This window comes from Agelaius tricolor, unplaced genomic scaffold (assembly GCF_023055355.1).
Source record: "Agelaius tricolor isolate 1412-34295 unplaced genomic scaffold, bAgeTri1.0.p SCAF_2, whole genome shotgun sequence".
NCBI lineage: Eukaryota > Metazoa > Chordata > Aves > Passeriformes > Icteridae > Agelaius > Agelaius tricolor.
In genome coordinates, this window is record NW_027269262.1 from 14,715,980 (window position 1) to 14,743,014 (window position 27,035).

Sequence of the window (27,035 nt, forward strand, 5' to 3'; positions counted from 1 at the left end):
TAATTTTCTGGGTGACTCTGATTTTAAAGCTTGGGTTTGTTCTCTGAATTACAGTGTGCAGCATTTGCTCTCTTTTTTTTTGTTTAGGTATTATTTTTGCATTCTGCTTCTGTGAATCCTCATAAACAACTTTTGTCTTTGGGTATCCTAAGAAAAAAACTGTTACATGTTTTGGGATTGTTGGGTTTTTGTAGTTTTCTTTTTTTTTTTTTTTTCCCTTTCTTTTCTTTTTTTATAGTCTGGATGTAGAAATAGAGAGGAGGAAGCATTCTATGTACCACAAAGCACTGCTTTCCTCTTTTTCCAAGCTTTTTCTCAGCTTGGAAACTTTGGAAGCCATTTTTGTTTTCTTTCTGGAATGGATTCTCGCCTTACTAGTAGCTAGTAGTAGAATGACTTATTTTAAGTGTATGGACAGTATAAATGCACCAATTATAGATTAAAAATATTAATACTAGAGTAACTTTCCAGTTTAGCAGATTATACCAGTTTTTCTGTTCTACCATTAATAATCTAAAGATTAAAGCTTTTTTCACTTTTCATTTGAGAAGATCAAAATGCTTTAAAGACATTAGCTAATTCTTACGCTAATCCTGGGAGATTCGACAGTGTTATGATAATCCTTTCACAGATGAATAAATTGAGATAAGAGGGAGTCTAAGTGACTTTTCAAAGTCACAGATATAATCAGTGGCAGAGTTGGATATATAACCTTGAGGTTCTGATTACTGTTTCTATCTTAGAGACTATATATATATATATATATTTTCTTTATGCATTGCTAACAATAACAGTGAAAAACTATTACCATCAATTATGTTTATAATAATAATGCTTTTATTTATTTAGTGACTCCCTGCCAAGACAGTCAGGGTGCTGTTCCAAAGACAATTAAAATGCAATTACTGTAATAAATAAACAACAATAATTAAACCATCATAAAATAAACAATATCAAAAGCAATCAAAACCACTAAGTAGCCAAAGTTAGTCCAATTAATAATGGATCTGAGTGACTCATTTGTAAGAAATTGCATATTTAGTGATTTTTTTTTCTTTTGTGAAAAGATTTTTTTGTGGCAAGATTATAATTTTCCAGCTGCAGTTTTACATCCAGCCCTTGAATGGAAGGGTTTTTTGTTGGGTTTTTTGTTTGTTTGTTTTGTTGTTGTTGATGTTTTTAATATACAGCTATTTGCAGTTTTATGATGGTGCTAAATGATGACTGGTCAGCTAAATTACATGAATTACATGAATCACACCGAGTTAATAACTATTGCAGTTCACTGAATGGATCAGCCATACATAAATGTCTGGATTTCAAGCTCCTTGACCTAGGAAATTCAAAGGGCATTTAAACTGGGGGACTAGTTACTTGTTTTTCATATTGACTTCAGTACAGTTTATCTTACACTCTTCAACTCTATTTGCAGTTGCTTTTAGTGAATGTGTGTTTGATGACATTAGTTGATTTTAGGGTTGACCAACCCCATTCCCTGTCTGTCATTTAGCAACAGTGGCTGAACATCGCATTGATTTCTGTTTATTGTCTTTTAACAAGAGGCCAAATTTTTGTAGCATTGAAATGGTTTTGAAGATACTCTTTTGGAGAAAGGAACTTGCTAGAGACCTTTTGTTTAGACTGTGCTAAAGAAGTTTTAGGATGCTCAAAGTTTCTGAGTTTTGAAGTTCCCTCAGGGTGTTTTAGCCTTTTTGTCAGGCATGACATCAACATCTTTATGGCAGGCCATTAAAGTCCATTCTTGCTACAAAGGAGTGATGACTTGGGATAGTGAACAAGACCTGGGCATATGGGAGGAAGACAAAACTGCATGGGTTGGGAGGGGAGGACAGAGATCCAGTGGGGCTGAGATAAGGTGAGATAGAAAGGAGGACAGATCTAACTGAGAGAGTGAAGGAAACAGGTGATTTACAAGAATAAGACAGGGGGAATAGAGTTGGCAGGCCTCATGGAGAGCACATGTAGTGCTGGGTGATGAAGAACAGTGAATAGACTGGGAATGGGGAGGCTGGATATGGCACAGGAAGAGCAACAGGGCCCTGGGTCTAGAAATTAAAGGCTGTGCATCCGGTGAGATGAAGACTTGGTGGGCAAGCAGGTTGAAGGGCATATGAGACCCCAGTCAAGTACATGGCTGCCCTAGGAGCCAAGGACAAGGAAGAGGCAAGATCAGGCTTCTGTGGACTGGTTTAATGAGAAAAAACCCCAACCTTATGAGTAGTACTAGATGTGTCTGACCTGCACTGGCATGCTCCCTTTCTGAGCCAGGTAGCTCATGAACAGATCTGAGCAGATATCTTGTTCCCTGTATCAGGGATCTGGGAATGTCACTGCTCTGCCTGGAACCATCTGCCACAATGGGGTGTTGTATCCCCCTTGGGCATGTTCCCGCAAGGAGGACAGCAATCTATTAATGCAAGCAGCCACTCCATTAGCTCAGTGGCAAAATCTGTGTGCTGGCAGGAAAGCCTTCAACTCTGCTGATGACCTGCATGTGTTTCAGGAAGGCTCCAGATAATGAAAGTTATGTCTGTGTATGTTTTATTGTCTTTTCTATTGTTTAGTTATTTTTTAGATAAATTTGGGACAATGCATACACAAAATGGTGTTTGTTTGTTTTTTTTTTTTTTTATAAAACCCATGTTTTTTGAACCTTAAGAAGTGTCAGGATTTAAACTTTCTCCATGTGGGATTTGCATTTATATCAGTTCTATGTTTATAAAATGAACATGGTAATACCATATGCAATTAGCTGTCCTTTGTACCACTCACCATAAAGTCCTTCCCCTATTTAATCTTTTCCTGGTCCCTTTCTTCACTTCTGTATCCCCTGGCATTCTATATCAACTCTGTGTGGGATCTGTCTCCTTTCTCTCCCTTTTCCCAAGTCTCCTGATAGGGCAGCTATATTCCCCAGGCTGCCTGGATGCCAGCAGTAGGGGCACCAACTACACAGGAAAGACAATCGTGTGCATCTGAATCAAAGCAGCCATTATAGAGGGAAACCATACCTACGACCCTTGGTTTGAACACACTCCCTTGTTCTCTGCTTAGTAGTATAGGCAATGCTTCCTTCAAAAACAGAAGTTGTGAAAATCTCCAGCACATCCTGTGAAGATTCTTTGGGGAATTCAGCTGCTAAAATCAAAGCAGCCTATTGTAGATATGCACAAGCACCAGTTATTCAAAGGTTTTTAACCTGGCTACATTTGGATTAATTTTCATATAGGCACAACCCTGATTTATTCCTTTTTCTCCCAAGACAAATTTCTGGTCTTTGCCTAATGCTCAATTTCAGGAGAGAATTCCAAGGAAAGGATTGTCATGAAGAGCATAATGTATTTTCTCATTAGCTTTTTTTCTTGGAAATGACTGAAAAGCATTGCCTGAAATCTTGCAGAAGAAGATATAAATAACTGCCCAGATAATGGGCAAGTAAAATTTCTGCCAAACAGGTTAAACTGGGTAAAGTTAGAAGGCAGCTGAATTGAGGGACTCAGAGGAGGGTACGCAACTTGGCAATATTAATGAGTATAATAAATGGTACCCTCTTGATCACCCATTAGAGAAGGGCAGACATATCTCTATGTATCAGTGTAGCAGAATGCAGGGATTTCCAAGCTGGCTCAGAACCAAGCTGGTAATTTCACTGAGCGCTATGTGAATGCATCACTGCTGGCGCTGGGCTCCGCACTGTGTGCGCACCGAGGGTGTCAGCTGCAGGCAGTGCCAGCCCAGTTATCCCGTTGCACACATGTGACACGTGTGACACACCTGACTTACATGTGATGTACATGCAACCTCAGGGATCCGGCTAAAGTCACATGGAGCACATGTGGCAGAGCTGAGAGATGAAAACAGTTTTCCTGAGCCCTGCTTTAGTTCTATAACTGTGGAAGCTGAGTCATCTCTCTCCAGAGCCGGGATGGGAGCACAGTGCTTGACATCCCAGCCGGTGAGCATTCTTAGAGCCCAGTCTGGTCCAGCTGGGAAATCTTGACGTCCCTGGCATGTACATCTGCTTCTCAGTGAGGCATCACAAAAGGGTTTTATCAAGGTGTGGGGAATAAAAAGCACTTCATGCACCTTGAACTGCTTTCACATATCTCTCAGCCCACCCAAAAGCTGGTTGAGGTAGTCCATGAGGGAATGCTAGCAAAGAGCACGTTGCCAAATGCTCTGCTTTTGTACTGTGTCCTGGGAGGCAAGTAAGCCAAGCTCTGCGAGCCGATGCTGTAGGAACCCCAGGCTCTTCCTTTACTGTTGCCTTAATCTAATTTTCCTTTGTATTTAATAAAATTCTATGGGTCTTGGGGTTTTTTATTCCTTTTCAAGAAGCAACAGAGGAAAGATCTCCTATTTGATCCTGCTGATGTTCACTTTCCGACACCTGCCATCAGCACTGCTTGGACATGTCCCTTTTATTTGCCATTCTCTTTCAAGTGCCGAGGTGACTTTGATATATTTCTGTCTCTGTCTGTAATGGCAACAGGATAGGGTGTTATTCTCAACCTGGACTTGTCATGATGAGCCTTTTATTTCATTAAAGTCACATTCCTTTTCAGAAACTGTTGCCTGAATTGGAGTTATTTTGCTTGGACTTAGGATGAATGTGTACCAAGGACAGCAGTGCAAAGTACAAGCATCTATAAATGAAGCTTTGATTGGATTTTACCCAACCCCTTTAAAATTCATATATGATAATCAAAATGGTGAGTGGGAAGGGAGCATTGCATCCTCTTCAGTTTATTGCCCTCATGTAAAAGCTCAAAATAAGAATTGTAACCAGCAGAATTCCAGTATTTATATTTCATGAGAGAAATGTCCTTGTGTAAATATTGGTTTCTTTAATGCATACACTTCCATCTCTTTTTAAAAACTCCCAACTCAAAGAGCATCTGACAGCATTACATGTCTCTTTCTAGGCAGCAATGAAAATGTGCTGATAATTTGAGCCCTGGGAGGAAGTCTGTTCCCCTGTGGATTTTACCAGTCACACTGCTCTGCCATTGTATTAGATCACTGCTGCAGTGCCAGAATAGCAGCTCTCTCCACATTTTAAAAGCACCTCTCTCAGATCACATCTTACTGTCAAATAATCACCTATTCCCAAATGGCTGGAAATTAATGATGGCTGAGCCCATCAGTGCTAGGCTTCTGCTGGTTATACAGTCCAGATCCTGAAAAGCCTTTTTACAGGGAATGACTGGATGAACTGCTTGCTTGGTTACTCTGAATTACTCCTTATCCCATTGTCACTGGCCACCTGTGGTAGAAATGATTCTTCCAGTTTACATTTGTCTTTGGAATAAGAACTTGACATTACAAAGTGTGTGAAATAGCTTTTCTGTAGCATCAGTCATGAGAGGCAAGATTTTTCTTTCTCACCCAGGAGACCCCTCAATCTTTTCCCCTTTTCTCCAGATCTTCTGAGAAATGTGGAAAAGTTTCCTGTCCCAAGCAGTGCCTGTGAAAAAGCGATAGAAACAGCTGCCTGGATATATAGTGTTGAGAGATTTTGAAAACCAGGAGAACAACATGTGGATATTCTCCTTTTTTTTTTTTATTTTTTTAAAAAATTAAAGAATATGGACTTCTGAGGTCAGACTTAAGGAAATTTGAGGCCTGCAGAATTTCTGTACCTCAGCTCAGTCCAGAATTTTTCCACAAAAATGATAATAAGGAAAATCTCATGACTGGTTTTTGTGTGATCCTACTCATCACTTCCCACAAGTAAAACTTCAGTTTTCAGACTCCTATTCATCTCCTTCTGGTAGTTCAGTCTTGGGACATGAACTTAGTTAAATTAAAAACACTTTGATTATTGAATGATTTGCTGATTTTATAATTATTTGAGTGATTATTCAGAGAATTCTTCCCATGTTTTTGTCACATCTTGGTAAAGAATTTTCTATAAGTATGGTTTCAGGCTTGTTTGAGTGGTAACATATTAAACATAGACTATGATAAAGAAGTGGTATTGTGGTGCACCATGGTTTTTTTCATGTATTGCAAAACCAAATATTCAGCTTGATCATCTGCATGTTTCTGGAATAAAATCCTGAACCATACTTTTGGCATTCTAATTGGTTTTGCTTAGTTTGTTTGAGACATCAACATACTTACTATATATTTAGTGTGATTTCATCACTAATTTATCTGTTTGTCCTATGATGCTAATGAATTTTATGATAGCTGAATGCCTTTATTCCAACTTGGGAAAGATGTAGCATATGGTCAGCTCACAAGGCTTTGGAAATGACTCTTTGGCACCTGTCACAGAGTGATCTCAGATCTGTGTAAATGGTTCCTTCTACTCTGGAGATTAAGTACCAGATGCTGTCCTTTGCATATAAAAACTGACTAACTAGTTAGCTGAACACACTGGCTGAACTTCTGTGTGTTCAAGGGAACCTGAACTATACTGTGCCTCTTTGACACAAATCTCACAAATCTCATCTATTCTGAGATGAAGAAAACATCTAAAAAGGTTTCTTCTGGGCTGATCTTCCAAAGCACAGTTCTGTCTATATCCAAACAAAATATGAGGCTGTACTTAAAAGATTCTTTGCAAAAGAACCTGCAGAGTGTATGTCTGATAAGTCTGATAAACAAAATTATTTGGCTGCCAGCAGTAATATTCATACTTCAGGCACCCAAGTCAATGCATGTTCTAGTGGGATCTGTACTAAGACACTATTATGTTTTGACTTGTGGACTGTTCTTGCAGAAGCAGCATTGTACAGCTGCATTTCAGTCACATGCTGTGAAATATGTTGCATGGTGACATGTGTTAGTGGGAAAACTCATGCTTTCTTCACTGCCCTGTGAACTTGCATGTTGGGTCTTCTGGCATCCTCTCATTCTGCTGAACAGAAATTGTATTCAGGTGCAGGAGTGCAAGGTTTCCACGGTGGGTCTACCAGGTAAGTGAGACAGTTTGGAACATGTTAAAGGATTCCTAATTTTCATCTTTTGGTTTTGGTGTTTTGTTGGGGTTTTTTTTGGGAGTCGGTTGTTTTCTGGGTTTTTTTTTTTTTTGTTTTTTTTTGTTTTTTTTTGTTTTTTTTTTTTTGTTTGTTTGTTTTTTGTTTGGTTTTTTTTTTTTGTTTTTGTTTTTGTTTTTTTGGGTTTTTTTTGTTGGTTTGGTTTGGTTTTTTTGCTACTATGCATATTCAGTTTTTCTGTCTGTGCTTTTCAGAGCAGCTTAAAGTGAGGAAGGCCCAGGCAGGCAGGAAGATGCATCCAGCCCCTGCTGCCCTGTATGTTGTCAGTAATTTTTTTCTCTGTCTTGAGCATCGGCAAAAGACTGCCTCAGTCCTGTGGAGAAGAGTTAATGAAGGGTTGATATGTACTGGCTGTGAATTGTGTGGTTGAGGAAGAAAGCATTGTATAAATCAGTAACAACAATATGAATGTGGGAAAATATTTACTGGGAAAACAAAAGAGGAGAAGTGCTGGGGAAAGAGTGATTATGAGGAGGATTTTGAATGCAAGGTGGAACAGGAGAAGTGCAGAGTTAAGTCTCAGGACTGACAATGAGTCCTGTTGCTTGATGTACTCAGGAGCTCTGCTCTGTCACCACAGTCAGCACATCTTTCCCCCTTACTTTCCCCCTTAGTAATGTAGGAACAGAGACTGTTCCTTTTTTTCTGCAGGGCAGATGGAGAATGTTATGTGTCGTGTATAATCACCAATATATTACTACTAGACAAGGAGACAGGTCAGATCGAAAAAAAAAAAAAAGCCTGGTCTGCTTGCTAGCATCCTTGAAAAATGTCATTTGAGTTACACGGAACTGGGAGCTGTGCCAGAAAATAACCTGCACACTGGTTCCTATGTGGATTGCCCTGGAGAGTATGGCCAGACATCAAACAGGAGGAAGGTGGGCCAAGTACTGCTGATGAAGTGGAATGTTGCCTTCCTCAGGCTATCCAAGACTTGATGTGCTCCACCACGGCCTTTCTGTCCTGCTGCAGCAGAAGCTTTCAGGATTTGTAAGAACCCCAGTACCAGGCACTGAAGAATTTGCCCTGGATGGGTTTGAGCTTGTGTCCCCCACTGTGCCCTTGAGTTCTGGTCATGCAACAGTGGGTCCAGAGCAGTAACACTGAGGGAGATCATGCGATACAGCTCCCAGTGAGACCATGACTCCCCACCTGCCCATCTGCCTTATACCAGGAGAACTGCAAATTCCAGAAACCAGGATTGTGAAAAAGTGATTAGCAGTTAAAAGTGATTAGCAGTAAAAAGTGATTAACAGCTTAGCAGTTTTATCTCTCTCCTCCCTCATTATTCTTATGATAAACATTTTCACTAACTACCACTTTACCAAGGTGGTAAGTTTGGCACCCTGACTTCCCTGAGGCTCCTGACAGACTCTCAGCCTTTGTTCACTCAATACTGTAATGCTCTGTTTTCTACCTCAAGCCAGAGGAAGGGAGGGAAGTTTCAAAGGCTGGATGAAAATTGTGCCTGCAGTGCAGTATACATAACCTTTTGTGTTGTGGTTTTGTACAATGCTGGGTAATAGTCGCTGCAGCACGTCGGTGTGTCAAGGAAGGGGAAGGAATGATCACAGACCAGACTTTTAGAGCAGTCAGTCAGTAGTTGGTTGCTAGCTGGGCTGCAGCACTGCAGGTGTGGTGAGAAAGTGCCTCAGCAGGAAACATGTGCCATGTGGCACTGGATTCCTCTCTGCAAAAAACAGATGTGTAAACTGGTACCGATGTGTCGGTGCACCTTGTCAGCCAGGCAGAGCAAACCGGAGCGTGAGGGCATAAAAAGATTTTATGTGCATTTTATGTTCCAGCAAAACCCAATACAGGCTATAATTTTCTCCTTGTCATTGTGCCCTGCAGGCAGCAAACATACTTTGCTCAAGTATCTGGATTTATCTATCTGTCACACTGATTTCTTGTATACAGTTCATGAGGGGCATTCTTTTCCAAAGTCCCTAGCTACTGGTGGACCAAGGACGCTGAATAAACTTGGATTTGATAATGAGCTGACTGGATTAGGCAATGCCCAGTGATTTTCTTCTCATCATCAAGAGATGGAACATCCTGATTCCATCCTCAGAGTCATCCTGTGTACATTGCAAATGGGGCTCAACTGAGCTTTTTGACCTATCCCATTCCTAAGCCCATTTCTAAGACACAACTTGGCTGCTCAGTAGTATTGCCAAGAGAAAACAGGGTTAGAGCAGTCTGCCAAACTTTGGTCCAGTACCAAAATTAAAGGTTTCCATCAGGTAGCTTAGATCTACCCAGTCTTCTTGGTATGTCTCCATGCCTGTTAGGACTAAGTGCATTGTGTTGAGACATACCTGAGTTTCCTTTGGAACCAGCTTGTCTTGGTAGCAGTAATGGAGAACTCCAGTTTGCTCAGCAGCCAAGCCAGCTGAATGTCACAGCACTGCCAAGGAGCTCCTTCTTAACCCCTTTTTTCTTTTCTTTCATTTACTCCTTCCCCTGGGGTCTTGTGTCCTCCCTGTGCTGCTTTTTCTACCTCAATTCCCAAGTAACTTCCCTAGCAAGTTGAAAAGTATTTCTTCCTCTTTCTTTTTCTTTCTTCTTTCTTTCTTTCTTTCTTTCTTTCTTTCTTTCTTTCTTTCTTTCTTTCTTTCTTTCTTTCTTTCTTTCTTTCTTTCTTTCTTTCTTTCTTTCTTTCTTTTTCTTTCTTTCTTTCTTTCTTTCTTTCTTTTCTTTCTTTCTTTCTTTCTTTCTTTCTTTCTTTCTTTCTTTCTTTCTTTCTTTCTTTCTTTCTTTCTTTTCTTTTCTTTTCTTTTCTTTTCTTTCTCTCCTTCCTTTATTATTATTTTTTTAAAAAAAATTTGCCTGGGTTAGTTTAGTATGTTCTCTCAGCATGGGGAGCAGTGAGAAGGATCATGCTGAATCAGCTGGGAGCATGGGAGCAGAGGCTGAGGACGGAACCTGAATCTTCCCAGTTTTTAGACCAGCACAGGCACTGTGGCTGCAATCCCCATGCAGTCTGGCCAGGATCCCCACAGAGGTGCCCAGGCAAGAAATGCACGATGAAACCTCTGCTGCAGTGGCTCCAAATCCTCATTGTACCCCAGCTCAGTTCAGTGCCCAGCTCAGGCTTCCCTAAAAACACAACTTTGAAGTTGGTTGTGCTATGGTGGAGATAGGCTGTAACATGGGGTTAGGTTTGCTAGCTTCACTTGTCTTCAAATTAAGTGTCTAATCTAAACATCCCATTTAGGCATGCTCTGCAAGTCAGAGGAGTGTGCCTGACAGCTCCTTAGTAAACAAACTTTGATGTCCAAAGTAGATAGGAAGAGTCCCCCTCTGGAGTTATGTAACTCTCTCTTGAATACAGAGTTAACCATCTTAGGTTAGTGTACTGAGCAGCCAAAGTTAGATGGGTTTAATCTCACCCTTAGAGATGTGCAATTTCATCAGTATCAAAGCATTCTGCATCACACATTTGGTTGTAAAACTTGTCCTTAATATGCACATTGTAACCGCCTCCATGAGCTGGAAATGCATGAGCATATTTACAGCCACTTCCATGCAGAATTGTATCCCCAGAATGTGATTAAAGTAGCAAACAGAAGGCAACAAAAAAATCCTCCTTCTGTTTACCTCATGGAGCAATAAATTATGTTAAAATGCTACAGGATTGTTGTTGTATTTGATACAATTTGACTAGGTTGTAAATGATACTGTACTATACTGAAAAATACAACTTGTTTAATTCATCCTAGGCTCCTAAATGTATTACTTGCTACTGGGACATAGAATTACTAGTTTTTAAATGTCTTTAGTCCCAAACATCATATATTATTATTTTTCCCAACTCTTTCTTTTCTTTTTCAGTTTTTTTTGTAAAGCAGCAGAAAGAAAACAGCTATGGTTCCCTCACTCTTACAAGCTTACACTAAACTTCAGAACTGAGAGGCTATTATAGATGTTGATTGCTTTTCAGAACTAAAGAAGTGTAAAGAAGTTTTGGTTATTTTTTTCCCTGAGGACTCTAATTAATTATACAAATGTTAATGAAAACAGAAAAATGAGAAGAGTGTGTATAAGTACTGAGGCTTCCTATCCTTTTTCTTTGTGATTTTGAAACAGGCTTCAATGAGTGAGTTAATATTTCTTATCATTCCTGCATACTTTCATTTTTTTTTCCTAGTGCCTTTAAGGTTGACATTTTCCTGTATTGTAGTGACATGGTAAAGTGTGAGATTTTCTAATGTATATCTCTGTGTGGCTGGAGTGTGAAATCAACATGGGGATGAGGAGAGATGAAGAAAAGGGGAATGTGGTGAGATTTTAGCTTGATTGAAGAACCTGAACCATTTCTATATTCAGTTTTAGGGGGGGTGGGGGTGTTGAGAGTTTAAGAAGGTGATGATCCTTTGTTATTTTCCAGTTTAGGAAAAAAAAGTCATTGTACAAAAGATTTTCAAGCACAGCGGTGGGAAGGCTTTATTTTATTCTTACCCTTATTACACTTTAAATATTATCCTTATTAAGACACTTTAATTTTTAGCATTTATTATCTTAATACTTTTTACTTCAGTAATTTTTTATTTACTCATTTATATTATTAAAAGCATTATTTCATTATTTAATATTATTAATATTATTTACATTTAAGTTCTCTTAGAAGTAAATGGTGAAATTTTAAGGTTAAAATCAACTACCTTTTAAGGACTTTAGTGGGATGTAATTAATAGCCTGCTGAAGGTATGCTGCTTTGTGATGATAGCTGTTTCATCGAGCAGTGAGAGCAGACCTAGCTGCCTTTAATCCCGATAACTCCTCTTAATGCCAACTCTAATGATCTTCAAAAGAAGGGCAAAAGAGAATGATAGACAGTGTGTCTTCATGTTAACTCTTCCTGCTGCAGCTCTGGACACATTTACAATGAGGCTGCTTTTCAAATGCAGTACTGTTCCCTTGTTCTCCCCAAACCTATTACTCTTTTTTGCATTGCTGAGGGCAGAGGGATTTGCCTTGGGGCCTTTGTTTGCATAAGGCATTCCCTGTGTGTTTATTAACATAGTGTTAAACTATGTTCTCAGCAGGAGCAGGCGTCCTCTCAGGCCATCACCAGGCGCGGAGATAATCAGTGGAACTGAGCTGACTTCTCACTGGGAATGTGACTCCACTCACAGCAAGAGAGCAAATAGGAAATGACTCGGGGTGAGTCTCACTAAGCCGGAAAAATGAATTAGACACACTCCTCGACAGAATCTGAAAGCATTACACACAGTGAGGAGAGAAAAGGTCAGAGCGAGAGGTTGCTTACCATTCTCACTTTGGAATTGAAATGCATTTAGGGATACATCATACCTCCTTATGATGTGAGGTTTGTCTTTCAGTCGTGTTACCCAGAAAAGAGCCCATTCATTGAACAATCCCTTCGTTCTTTATATACAGTTCAAGTTTTGAGGAAAGTAGGTTGGGTCAGAGGTAAATCTCAACACTTCCCTGTGAAAAACTAAGGAGAAATAAATTTGGGAGTAAAATGGTGGAAATTGCTATGACCTTTGAGATGCCATCCTTTACAATACACAGTAAAAATATTGGGCTGCTCAGGCTTACATCAAGTTTACAGGAACATAAATTGCCACAATTGAGCTGAAAGCTTTATGTTCTTAAATCACATCATTATTCTTTGGGATATTGGAAGGGAAGGTAGAAAATAGAAGATTTCTATCCATCTCAAGAAATAATAACAGTCTTACTGATTGCCTTCAGTATTTTGCTGCAGTATATTAGGTCATTTTTAACCCCCTTATTTTCAAGAAAATCTCTTTTAGAAAACATCTACTATTCAGGATAAATCATGACATAGACAATTTATTTCTCTGATAAGGTGAACCTAGTACACCTGTTTGTTTTTGTCTCAATTGTAGCACAGAAATGCACACACAGTGGTGGTAAACCTAGACAAGCACATAGAGCTATGGAATTATGTCAATTTAAGCCAGTTGAGGATCTGATCAAAACACCTTAATGTCATAAAACTAAAGCTAGCATTTGGTTGAAAATAAAAGTGAGGAAAACTTTAATAAATCAAAAAGAAAAGATGTAGGAGACAAAACAAAAGAATAAAAATTTTAGCGATGTTAGAGAGCTCCTGCAGAGCCTGTAACAACCTTGCCTTCTGAACACAGTTACTGATTTAAAATAGACCAACCCCAGGATCATGTGAGGGAATGGTCATTTCCAATTAATTGCTAATGCCATGATACTGCACATGAATGATTACGAACATTTTTCATTTTTGGAAGTGGGGCATGGGGGAGTGTGTAAAGAAAAGAGAAGCTTTGTACAATTTGTACTAATAAAAATCTGCAGACTATGCCTGCTAGGTTACCATTAAACTAAATTAAAATACCAAAACCAAGTACTGCTAGAAATTCCTCATTTATGAGGTTTTTGCATCCCTTGGGCATTGGATTTAAGTAGGGACTAAGTGGTACCAGCTGGCTTTCATACCCAAGTGCTTGTGGGGATTCAATCTTTAATGAGCCAGAGAGCACAAAGGCTTCTCCTGAGAAGTGGAGGCTTGGGTTTGTGTTCCTTGTGTGTTGCTTGCCATGAGTAACTTGTTTTCCTCACCTTATTTGGTGGGATGCATTTGCTAATCCAATAAGAGAAAGTGAGTGCAAGATGCTAATAAATAATGTGTCATAGATAGCAAAAGATAATCCAAACAATAGAAACTGTAGAAGAAAAGCATATGTTCCCTCGGGGAGAATTTATTGAAAGCTGAGGTGTAACAATAAGAAGCTACATTCACAAATCTCTAAAGGCAGCTTTGCACTGCTTCAGCAGTGCAGAGCATCTTAAATCCAGCTTAAATTTCCAGTAGAGTATGCTTTTGTGTAACTGACTCCTCTGGCTTCATAAGGCTTTCATAATGTATATGACAAGGGGAGAGCTGTGGCCCAGGTGACCTGTTCCCTCATGATTCATGCAGATGCTTTTGAAGCTACCCTTTGAGTAACCTCAAGCACAGTTCAGATGCAGCCCAGGAGTGCAGGCCAAATATTGTTGTTGTCTGTGTTTTCTTGATGAGAGGAAGGAGTGAAACTCCAAATAATTCAGCCATGCATAAAACCAGGTTGTGCTACAAACCAAGTTAGTTTCTGGTGCTGATTTTGCTTAGACTATGTGTCGTTTCCTGAACAATCGTCTCTAAAGTATTGCTCAAAGCGCACCAGTCAGACTGTCTGCACAAATAAGCTTTGCGTTAGATAAAATCTTGGAGGTGTAGGGTTTTCCCTGTTTTCTGTTCTCACTGCTGATGAAGAATTTATGCCCTGCATATCTGCAGTGGCTAAATACTTTGTAGTCTTTAACGTTTCTGTGCATGGCATGGCTGTGACAGGTCTACAGCAGCACATAACAAATGTGGCACTGGCTGTGGATACAGGAGAAGGTCAGTAGATATTAGAGCTCTAATCAGACACATTGGAACCAGCAGAATACTTAGATGCTTTGAAGTAATGTGACACACTGCCTTGCTTTTGCATGTTGAGTGCCTTCAGCACCACAGTTCTTTTAGGTGTATGTAACCTCTTGTATAAGGCACAGGATAAGCAAAGCCCTTCTAATGGGGTCAAAAACCCACTGAGTGTATGCAGAAGTGACCTGGTCACAGGTAGCAACAAGAAGCGCATGGGCAAGTGCTGTGCCCAGAAATCTTTGACAGGCTCTCATAGTTGGGATGCTTGCTGTCTGGAGATTCTCCTCTGCTGCCTGTCCTCTGTCCTTTCTCAGTTGAGTGTGGGTGTTGCTTCTCACATTTTTCCTGGAAGAGGACAAAAAAGGGGGGAGGAATTGGTGCTGGCGAAGAATTCTCTTCTTTTTTTTTTAATTTAGTATTTGCTGAAGAGGATTCAAAGTCTCATTTCCCAGGAGACTGGCTTAGCTACAAAAATCAAAATTGTTTGACTTTGGGGAGATATCTATTTCTCCTTTGGAAAATGCCTCATACTTGTGGAAAGGGTGGGAAAAAGAGTGTGACACCAGCTAATTGATTAGGTCTGGGTTGCAATTTCTCTCTGTTATGGCTAATATAATACACTGAAGCATTTTTATGAGTAAGAAGTGAATTCCTCACTTCCCTGCTCCTGGTTGAGCCACTGTGTGAGGGGACCAGAGAAGAGGAAGAAAAGGACCATTCAGGATACCAGCTTAAGGTTTTAAGTATATCTCTGGACTCACTCTTTCATAAGGCTAAGTGATTGGTTTACCACAGAGAAGTTTGTAGTAAAGCAGAGGCTTAAACCCAGTTCTCCAAGGTCTAGTTTGACACTTTAACTATTTTATTTGGCTTCCGTTTTCATGTATTCACTTTGCCTTCTCTCAATTGTTGAACTGAGTTACAAAGATAGAGCTTCTCTAAATGGTAGATGAACAGCATGTGTTACAGCTTTGTACTGCCCAATGTTTCTTTACAGTAACAAAATCTCGGACTAAGAATCACCAATTTCTTTTTTTTGGTAAGCCAAATCAGACTGGTAACACAAAAATGAGAACATTTCAAATCTGTGGTGTGACTGAACTAGATGTGATCAATTTTGGATGTCTTTGCTAAAGACAAATCATAGAAATAGAAGAGTATGTAGGGTGTTTAGTTCAACCCCAGTATCCACAGAGGTATCTCTTACAAGGGGGCAAGTTGCCTTGCACATCTCCAGTAAAGGGAGTGTCATTTTGTATGTATCAGTAAGAGTAATCATACTATCTCAGAGCTTGAAACATAAAAGTTGTATTTCTATGTAAAGAAATAAACTGAGGTTAAAAAAAAAAGTAATATTTTTGTGACATACATTTATTTGCATTTGGAGTCTGCATGCTGGAAGAAACTCAAAAACTATTACAAAGGAAAAAATTTAATTTCTTAATTTCTTCTTTCTCTTTAATTTCTGTTCATTTCCATTTGCAAGGTCAGGTGAAATGCTTTGTAGGATTTTAATTTTTTTGTTTTTTTTTTGAATGAAGCTGAAATGAACAATGTTTCTTACTTGTTTAACCAAAGCTATATCTGCAGTGTATCTTGCCTGTTTCCCTGTGTATTGGTGCTACTTACCTGAATTTGCAGAGGTGGCAGAAACTGTTATATTTTGAGAACTGTAGAGAAAGAGCGAGGAAGAAGTAGGGGGAGGAAGAAAAGGAAAGGGTTGCTTTTGTTTATTTTTTGGTTAAACTTCTGGTGTTGCACTGAATAATTTATATACACCATTTCAATATGAGAAGTAGCTGCAAAAAGCCTCATTTTGAGCGTTTGTGTGTTATCACAATAATTTCTATATTGACTGTATGTACTACTCAAGCAAAATCGATGTGTACATACAATTTAAAATATTGATTAACCTTGTAACTATATCCTGGCATCTAAGGTTCAGACTGGTGGATTATTTTTCCTCTATTACCACCAGCAGTAATGGTTCTGTAGATTAGCAGTTTATTCAAATATACCAAATCCAGGACTATCTACAGCTGTATGTGACTAACTGAAATGGAGCTCTGTAATATGTGTGACTATTTACACTGTCTTAGCTTGATTGCCTCTGTAGCACTAATGGGTATTTTTTTTTTACAAAATTAAATAGTAGAGTATTGCAATGCACAAATCAGAAGACAGAAATGACCTCTTTGAAAGGCAATTAGCAGATGAATTTGGGGAAATAAGTTGTAGGGTTTTGTCAGTAACTTAATTTTAAAATTTTTCTTTTGGAGCCATTTGCAATTAGACCATTTTCAAACTAATTTATGTATTAAATCCAGGCACCTAAAAGCCAGCTGCCAGTATGATCCTTCTAATTCAGGAATTCAGAGTATTTCCTCCATCCAGTTCCTGCAGAACTTTCTGAAGGAAGCTGCTTCTTGTCCACAGCAGCATCTCTTCAGTACTGTCAGGAGTTACTTCTAGTGCATGATTTTAGTTTGAGGTATGGTGATCTATAAAACTTTATTCATCATTGTTTACTCTGAAGAACAATTGATAGAGCACTTTGATAGAGTGCTTACTCCGCTAGCTCTTTCTTTAAGGAATTATTCTTGCCTGACAAGAACTTTGTTTGGGCATGTGAAGAGAATGTGCCCATTTATTTTTTTTTAACTCTGTTAATCATAGGGTGTGTAAAAAGAAAAACAAACGCAGCCTTGCATAATGAAAGGAGAACCACAAATTACAAAAAAGTAATCAAAAACTGCATTGTCTGAGTAGTGTGCTAAAAAGATAACTGATTAACACTATGTGTGTACAAATATAAAACATTGCTATTAAATGATATCCGACTTAAATTTTGCTATCTCATTGTACAAAGTGATTTTCTTGGGTTTTCAGGCTTGACCTTAAACTGGGAGCTTCAGTATTAAACACAGAACTCATCCTGTCAGTTATGTGCTCCTGACATTGACTGTACTGGGAGAGTCTGAATTCTCAAGTCCCAATTCATCTAACATTCATATTGATCATGTGCAAGTGTTTGCTCAGCATAGAGTTTTCTGAAGTATTCTTGAGGAGGAGAGCTCAAGTGTGCTTACCTCAAGGTCTCCTCTAGGTAAACTGGGAAGTTCTGTTAGAGACAAGGCTGAGAGAAAAATCAGTGTGGTCCCAGGAAGTAATTGTCCCTGGACTGGTTCTTCATCCTAATGCTTCAGTGTAGATACAGCCTTGGACCCCAAAAGACATAGTCCTCAGAGCATTTCTGTTTAAGGCTAAGATGTAATTTCTCTTTTTTTTTCATTCTCTTTGAGGGGAATGGTTCAGGCAGTCTCTGTAAGAAGTGTTTTTCTAACTCATTGCTTCCATGCTGCAAAATTTTTGATGCTTTTTGTTATGCTTTCTCTAGACAACTGGTGTGTATCTAGCCATGTCTGGAGAATATCCTTTCTAAGGATGTCTATTATCCTTGACACTTGTATGTGTCCACTCTCAAAGCAACTTCCCATATGTTTGACTGCTTGCCATTTATTTTTCAGATAGTGGAAATGTCATCTCCTTTTCTGGCAGCCTGGTTTACCTGCTTGTGGTTTTGACACTCTTCATTGGCATGGTTTTTGTTATGTGGGACTCTCCCTGATGTACCTTTACAGGAAGGTCCTCTACTCTGGCAGCAATGTCTTGCCACACTGCAGCAGCCCAAACAGATTTGTCTCTGCTGCCGTAGTACCCCAACCATCTGCCACCAGCCAAGAGTCAGTATAGACAGAGACTGTGGGCCACTTATCTCATTCAGCAGTATCTGGAGCCAACTGCAAAATGGCTTGATCAGCCTTTTTCTTCCACAGTTTTTGAGACTTGTTACATGGGAATACAATGACCAGCTTTCCACTTCTCTTGCTTTTCCAAAATATGATGGAACACATCAGTAAACAGAGCATATTGGTTCCAATTTTCTGGCAATTTATTTTACAGTGGCACCTTTTTGGTATGAGTCACCTCCTCGGGCAGTATCTGAAATACCTTTCTGCTTGGTCTTCTTCAAATGACTTCTTCTTGGAATTCTGGCTGGTTGGGTTTCCCCAGTCAAGTCCATCATCATGGGATCAGTGCTAACCACTTACCCCATGTAGCACTGGTTGCACTGGAAAAGCCAAAAGCAGATCTTGAGTCTTGAAATGGAGTCCTCAAGCTTGGTGCACAGCAATTAAAGGAGCAGGTAAGGGAATGAGAGAACTGGTGATGGGAACAAGAATGTCAGCACTGTGACTAGCAACAGCAAATGGTAACTTGCCAAGCAACAGCTGAACAGTTGTAACACCTGTGAATTTGGTCTAACACATTCTCATAAAGTGTATCATTAACTTGAGCCCTGTGTAGTGTGCCCAAAAACGACTTCTGCGGGTTGGCACCAGCTGATAGTTTATGTCCCCAAGCAGTGTCTTGTTCCCACAGCTCCCCTGCAGTGCAAGGGAGCAAAGTACTGGAAAGGCAGAAGGAAAACCCTCATGGGTAGAGACCAAACCAGTTTGAGAAGTGTGTTTGTAAATATGAGTAAAGAAATGATCTGCTGGTGGTGAGAAGAAGTGGTCACTCTCCACGAGCAGATCAATACCGAGATGGTCTCCAAGCAAAGTCAGCTTGGGAACACAGCTGAGTATTGCCCTGTGTGGTATGGAATATCCCATTGGACAAACTGGTTCAAATGTCCTGGCCGTATCCCATCAAAACCTTTTCCCACCCCAACATAATTGCTGAGGAGGGCAGAGTGGGAAACAGGGAAGATCTTACTGCTGTGCAATCACATTTGAGTAACAACTAAAGCACTGGTATATTATCAGCATTGGTTGGCCACAAATCAAAACCCCCATGCAGGTTGCTATGGGGAAGGTTAAGTCCATCCCAGCCAGACACAGTGCTGACTAGAAACATCTTGTAGAACAAATGCTTTTTATTTTAATCTCTTGTTCATATCTCTTTTCAAAATACCATCACCTCTTCTGACCACCTGTCTTTCGTTTTTCAAACTGCCAAAATGTTTGCGGTAAAATTAAATTCCTGTAGAGATGAACTTCTTCCTTTGTTGCAAGCCGACCAGAGATCTGGGTGATAAATGTGGAAAAAATTTAAATCAAGCCCATGCATTTATTGTATGATGTGGTTAGAAGTTCCATCTGCAGACCATGACTGTTGTGTGAGTTGCTGTACAAACTTGGGATCAAAACACGTCTTCTGCCATGATGGAAGTCACCCTTTCCATACCAGAGCTGATGACAAAGCTGTCTGAATCGAAGCAAATAGTGAGACAACATTGGTGTGACAGGCAGTGTTTTTGTCATCATTTCTTTCATCTACTGTTAATAGGCATTCCTCCACAAACAGAACAAGTTTAATGGTGAAGAGCAGGAACTTGTTCCCTGGATTTGTGCTGGAGTAGGGATGGAGAACTCACCTTTGCTCAGTGATCAAGAGATGTCTTGATCCTGAAAACACTTGCAGAGAGTGGAGAAGCTGTTCCTTTCAAAGACCTAAAGACATGATTCATTTCTTGTGTAGAACTGAGTGCACCTCGGCTTCCAAGCCTTTTCTCTGAGCAAGTGAGAACATGGGCACTTGGCACCTTTCAGAAAGTCATGAAATGTGGCAGAATCGTGATCCTTCCAAAAATTGAAAAGCCCATGATTGATGTAGTAGAACTCTTATTTCCCCTGTTGTCAAATTCTATTTCTAGCTTAGCAAAATAAAAATCCTTCTTTACTGAGGATATGCAAATTACATATATGGTCTACTTTATCTTTAGACACAATTTGCAAACTGGTGTATGGAGTTTTATGCCCCCAGTGATCACTTTGGAGGCAAGTCTCCTAACAGAACATTGTAATGAAAACCAAAACCTTGTAGGGAGGGGCTTGTTTTGTACGGATAAGTGTTTACTTATTTTTCTGTAGAAGTATCTTTTGCCTTTAAATGGAAACATTTGGAATCCAAGAATGATTTTTCAGAAGCAAAAGACTTTTTTATTTTAAAATGCCATGTCAGCAGATCCAGTGCCTCCAAAATAAATAGTTGCAAGGTGCTTCTCTGCCTTGAATTCCTCTGATATTTTGTCCTGGTTTTCATATATTTTTAAAACTGAGGTATAAATATAATCTCCCTGAACTTGTCTGCAAATACTTACTGCCAGCTAAAAAAGAAAGAGATCAGACAAACAAGTGGTTTTTGATGGGCTTTAAAAGCTTGGTCGTTCTTTCTCTTGTGAAATATGACATTCTCATAAAACCCTTTTTGCCTTTAATGCCAAAACAATACTCCTGTTAATAATGTAATGCTGATGGCACCAGCCACCTCTAGTCATGAGAGAAATGAGCTGACCCAAGCAATATTGCACTTGAGGAACTTGTCCAAGCAAATGTGCCTCTCACCCCTCCATACTAGAAGTAGCCAAAGAGAAGAAACATGATGATAGCTTAACATGATGCACAGATGCTACATGGCTGGTTGTTGGGGGTTTTTTTGTTGGTTTATGTGTTTGTTTGGGGTTTTGTTTGGGGTCTTCTGTCAGTGAAATTAAAAATTTAATTTGTAAAGTACGAGACCACATCTTGAGCAGCACTATGTAGACATAGAAAATTCTACTGTGATAGAAACTATTTATTAGAAGGGTTTTTGATGTTGTGGGATTAGAAGTTCATGAAGCAATAAATATGTGATACAGAAATTTACTATCTTGATCTCATCCTTGTGTGTGAGTCTAGACAGAAGGATGCTTTGAGATGCCTTTCCACCCTTTGTTTCTGTCCCCTTGTATTAGTGTGAATGTTCCAGGCCACTTTTCACCGTGTCAAAAGTAGTTGTTCCTTTTTTACACTTCACATTGAAAATGTGTGACTTGCTTTTAAGTGCTGCCTTAACCCCACAGTGAACTATGGAGATGAGGCTGCAATGCTGAATTCAAAAGAATGAAGTTTGCAGAGGATCAGTTACTTCTCTTAGTCTGCTGTTAACCTTTTACAGCTAAAGGCAGGAACCAGGGTGCTGTGGGTGTACTTGGCACTTGTACTTCACAAAATGCTAATAGAGGCCAAATGGACAGAAGTCCCTCTACGGCTGGCCAAAGTGGCTAGACCAAATCTGTGCCCCACTAGCTGACCTCCGCACTCAGTGCTGCCACGAGTCCTACCAGGTGTGTGGGAACAGGGTCCTTGGGCAACAGGAGAGGAGGCCAGCTCTGCAGCAGATCCAGCATAGCTATTATTCTGGGAACTGAGGAGAGGTGGGTAAGGGGTGGACACAACAGACTCAAAAGGTATTTACGAGGTCTTTTTAAAGCAAAGGTCTCACTTAAACATAATGATCTGTAGGACAAGATCTAGTTATTTAAGCCTATTTCTGGAGCTTGAAGGTGTCTGTTTTTGTTTTCTTCTGCATATAGGAGTTTTCTGGCTGTTATTCCATAACTTCCATGACTGAATGCCGAGCTAGCTTATTGGAGCTCCATTGACTGAACCCGTCAGCCCCTTGCAGAACTAGCAATGAATGACCGAACAGGTTCACAAGGTGAGGTTGTAAATTTGTATATATAGAAATTTCTATATACAAGTACCTCTAAATATCACTGCTTATCAGTGTGACAGGTGCACAGTGCTCTGCTTTTGGGAACTGAAACCGCAGAAGAAGCCTTGTTCAGCTTTTAAACTTCAGTTGCCATGGGGGGGGAATCCTCAATCTATCCCATTCCTACCAGTTTATTTCCAGGGCCAGAAAGAGCTGCCCTGAGTCTGGAGAGGATTGCAGGTCAGCAGGAAAACACCCAAAGAGCAGCACGAAGGAATTCCAGCCACTCCAGCTTCCTTGGAGGCCCAGCTCTATGCAAATGCATCTATCATGAGGAATAAATAAGAGGAATTAACTATGTGCACATGCTTGCAGGGCTATGTCACAGCAGCCAGCATCACAGGGATGAAAACCATTTGACACTGTGCCGTATGACATCCTAAACTGAAGAGACATGGATTTGATGTACAGCCGCTCAGTGAATAATGAATTAGCTGGATGTTTACGCTCAGTGAGTTGCAGTCAATGGCTCAATGCTGAAGTGAAGACAGGGATGACTGGTGTTCCTCAGAGTACATTATTGGGACTGGTGCTGTTTAACAACTTTGTCAACAACATGGACAGTGAGATCAAGTGTGCCCTCAGCAAGATTGCAAATGGCACCAAGCCCTCTGGTGCAGTTGACACTCTGGAGGGAAGGGATATCATCCTGGGGGACCTGGACAGCCTTGAGAATTGTCTGTGCAAACCTAATGAGGCTCAACAAGGTTAAGTGCAAATTCTTGTGAATGTATTGGTAAGAGCCCTTAGGAGAAGTACTTGGGGTTGTTGGAGGAAAAGCTTGACATGACAGAACAATGGGCACTTGCATCCCATAAAACCAACCAGATCCTGAGCTACATCAAAACAGCGTGGCCAGCAGGTCAAAGGAGACAATTCTGTCCCTCTTCTCCACTCTTGGGAAACTCTGACTGGGGTACCACATCCAATTCTGGGGCCCCCAACATAAGAAGGAAGTGGACCTGTTGGAGTGAGTCCAGAGAAGGGCCATGAAGAAGGCTGGAGAGGGACTCTTTACAATGGTTTGTGGTAATATGACAAGGGGAAACTGAAAGAAAGTAGGTTTAGAATAGATATTAGGAAGAAGTTCTTTAATGTGGGGACAGTGAGACACTGGAAGAGGTTGTTTAGAGAAGTTGTGGATGCTCCATTCTTGGAAGTGTTTAAAACCAGATGGGATGGGGCTTTGAGTAAGCTGGTTTAGTAGAAGGTGTCCCTGCCCATGACATCATAGAACTATAGCAGGGTTTGAGCTGAAAAAGACCATAAAGATTCCAATCATTCTATGATTTTCTTGGATTCAGTGGGAGCTGAAAGCTTAGTAGGTCCAGTGAGCAGGAGGATCAGCTAAGAGCTTCATTTGTGGGATGTATTCAGGCTCAAGCAAGGAATGTCTGAGGTGCTGTGTGAGCTTAGAAGTTGAAGAGTGCCACAAGAGCTGATATAGGTAGATGACAGAAAGGGATACAAGTGCCAGTGAGAAATATTCATAAGGGGAATAAGCTTTGCGTCATGATCTTGTTCTTGAATACAACCAGGGGAAATGGAAATCATATGAAGCAGATTAATGAGTGAAACATATCTTTCATGTACTGTTTGGAAAATGTGATGTTTTGTGTGTTAGTCTGCTCACGCAGTGCTCAGCACAGGTGTCTTTAAAACTATGTGTTGCTGGGGCAATGACTTCTCAACTGTGTCATTTCATAAGGAACCCTTAACATCTATTGGTGTAAATAATGCAGTGGTCTGTGGTTTTAATCACAAATTTATGATAATTGTGCTTTGCTAGTTATTCAGGGAAACAGATATAGGCCCTGTGGTCATCAACAGATATAGACCTAGCTAACATAAAAATAGCAGTGAAAATGGTTGGCCTACTGAATGAATTGGCAGAAATCCTCTTGCAGCTCCATGTCAGCACCTTATTCTCTGAGGGACCTTTGAAAAATCTCAACAGCAGGTACTGCAGCTGCTAGCTTTTCCCCTATAGTGTTCAGGGGAGCATTGAACCATTTTCATGGGAAAATATGATTAGGAATGTGGTCACTTAATTGATGAGTGAATGATCTATTATTTTTATTGTTGACCTTTCTTTCTGCCTCTTTTTAAATTTTTTAAAAATTATTATTTTAAGAGAGATGACACAATCTTCAGATAGTGTGAAGTGGTCCACAACTGTCCATACTTCTATACTGCTGTGCTGGTTAATTTTTTACCAGCAGAAACTCTAACTTCCCAAGTGCAAGAACACTGCGGGGAAGGGAGAAATACTGTCTGATATTTTGGGAGAATGGTTATGAGTTGGTCCTGGATCATTGGATTCAGAGAGAATTTTGTCATTTGACTTTAATCAGAACAGGATCAGCAGCTTGTCACCAGAATGTGAAGTTCTGAACAAGGGCATCCTGAAAATGTATGTTTCACTCTGTGGCTGAGTCTGTTGACACGACAGTCTGGAGAAGTAGGAAAAGTTATTCTGCAGCATTGCATACTGATATCAATAATATACTTAAAACAAAAAACCAAAAAAATCAGAGATATTTAAATGTTCAGACCCTTTGCTTAGAAAAATGAGTAAAAGGGAAATATAAATTTTTGTTTGCTGATGTTGTATAGGATCAGTTGCTGGTAGTTGTAATAAATTCAGAAACCTGGAATTATGATTTGCTTATTAATATTTTATTTTTTGGCAAGTAAAGAAACCCATTGCATGGAGCCCTGGACAAACACATATCGTGGAATATTTCTTGTCCTGTATAGCTCACAGATTAAAAATCCAAACCCAAAAAAATAACCAAACACATACACACACATACCTCCCACCTCCCAAACAAACAGAAATAAAAAAACAACAAACCCATCTACCTTAGGAAAACAGAAATCTAAATATACTTGGAATCTTTCTGTTTTTACAGTCGCTGTAACAAGATAAAATTAATTTTGACACCTATGTCAGCACTTGGTTCAAATGGTTGGATTGTTAGAGAGCTGGAATCCTTTTAAGAGATGGGTGATGTGGTGAGGGCTGGTGGTGACCTCATCCTGTTCTCTTTAGGGAGGAACGAAGGGAAGAGTAGGGAAAAAAAGGGTCAACGTTCCTATTCACTTCAAGAGACAGAAATGTTTACTCATTTAAATAAAGGAAAAATATGGGTTGTCCATGTTCTCCATCTGAAAACTTGAAGTCGTTTTCTGTGTACTTCTCTACATTAATTTTTAGACACATTTCATGGTTCTCGATTATTAGATGTAAAGACTTTTGAATTAAAATATCTGTGACTCTGTATTCATCACTGTGATTGTGGCACTGTATTAAGGTGTGAATATGTCCTCGGACTATTTTCCTATCTTGCATTCTTAAAATGGTTGTTGCACTTTGTGAGACATAGGGTTTGAGCTTAAGTCTATTGACTGTAGATAGAATCACTTCACAGGGTAAAAACTGGTAAAGAAAATTAATGGAGACTTATTAATGTATTTAGTGAAGAGTAAGCAGAATCAAGGAGGGCCTCAACAATATTGGTGGATGATATTATTAAATTTGTAATGAGAAATTTTAGAAAATAAATCAGTTGACATGGCCAAGGGCAGTCTCTGTAGAATTTGAAAGCAGAGGAGGGAGCTTGGTGATTCTTGGAACAGCTGACATCAATGTAGAGTTAGGGGACTGGGAAATGTTTTTTTAAATTAGAGAGGCCTGTAGGAAGGCCAGAAAATTGATCAGGCAGGATTTTAATTACCAAGATATTGATTAAGATAATAATTATTCACAAATTAAGAAAGGGTTCATAGTGCAGGACTGCTTCCTTAAGCTGTTTGTGAGCTTGCACAGTCACACAGTCTTGGATTCAGCCCCAGGGAACTGAGCACACTGTGGCAAGTGAGGTGGAGAGGACTTGTGGAACACTGTGGCATCAGGCTGGGAAGGGTGAGGAGTACTTAGGGAGGAAGCACAGAGGGCTGCTGGTTTGGTTTGGGTTTGAGGTTTTTTTAGGTTAGTAAAGGGAACTTTTGAGGAAATGTGCCTGAGGAATTTCTTCTGGTTATGAAAATCTCCATCTGTACAACTGAAAAATAAATGTGATTTCCTCAGAGAGGATGTAATTAAAATGTGTCCTGGTTAAGTCTACACAGGTTAAAGGCTGATGGGGCTAAAGTCAGTATGAAATTAGCATAAAGTATTAAGAAGGTACTTTCTTAAACTGCAGTATAATCAGTGCATTGAGGAGAAAAATAGGGTGACACACAGAAACCAAAAAAAAATACATAGAACTAAATTTCTTTTCAATTTATAAAAATAAGTTTTTAATGCTACTTTTCCTTTAGCCACTCACTTTTCTAGATCACACTTTCAGAGCTAGGAATATTTTGTCTGTTAATCAGGACAGGAAAAGATCGTGGTAACAGAATGTGTTGACAATATGTAATGGATTATTACAGGTTTTGCTGTGTAGTCAATGGGTGTATTTCTTTTCATGAAAAACACTACTCTCTTTTCTGACTTTTACAACAGTCCAGAGTAAAGGTGTTTGAGGAGTGGGGTGAATTATAGAGAAACAGTCTTAGTTTTACCACCCACTAGCAATAATAACTAGCCAGGCTTGAAGCGAGGAAGCAAGCCACATCCTTCCAGCAGATAAACTGTCTTACTGCTTAAGGAGAATACAAAAATTTTCTATTCCCAACAGCTCCTGCAGGAAAGAAGTTGCATTCTCAGGCACAAGGGAACAGTCACCTTATTAGTTGCATTTATTTGGGGGGAGAGAAAAAAAATCATCATTTTTATTCCCCTTTATATTCATACAGCAGTAAGGGGCAGAGAAAGCAGTTCCAAGAAAAATGAAGTGGATTAGAAAAGGAGATAGGACAGCTCCTCGGTAATGTTTTATTATCTACTTTCCATAATGAAAGAATGGAAATAAGCTTTATTTACAGTATCTTTTTCTCAAGTTGCTGGAATA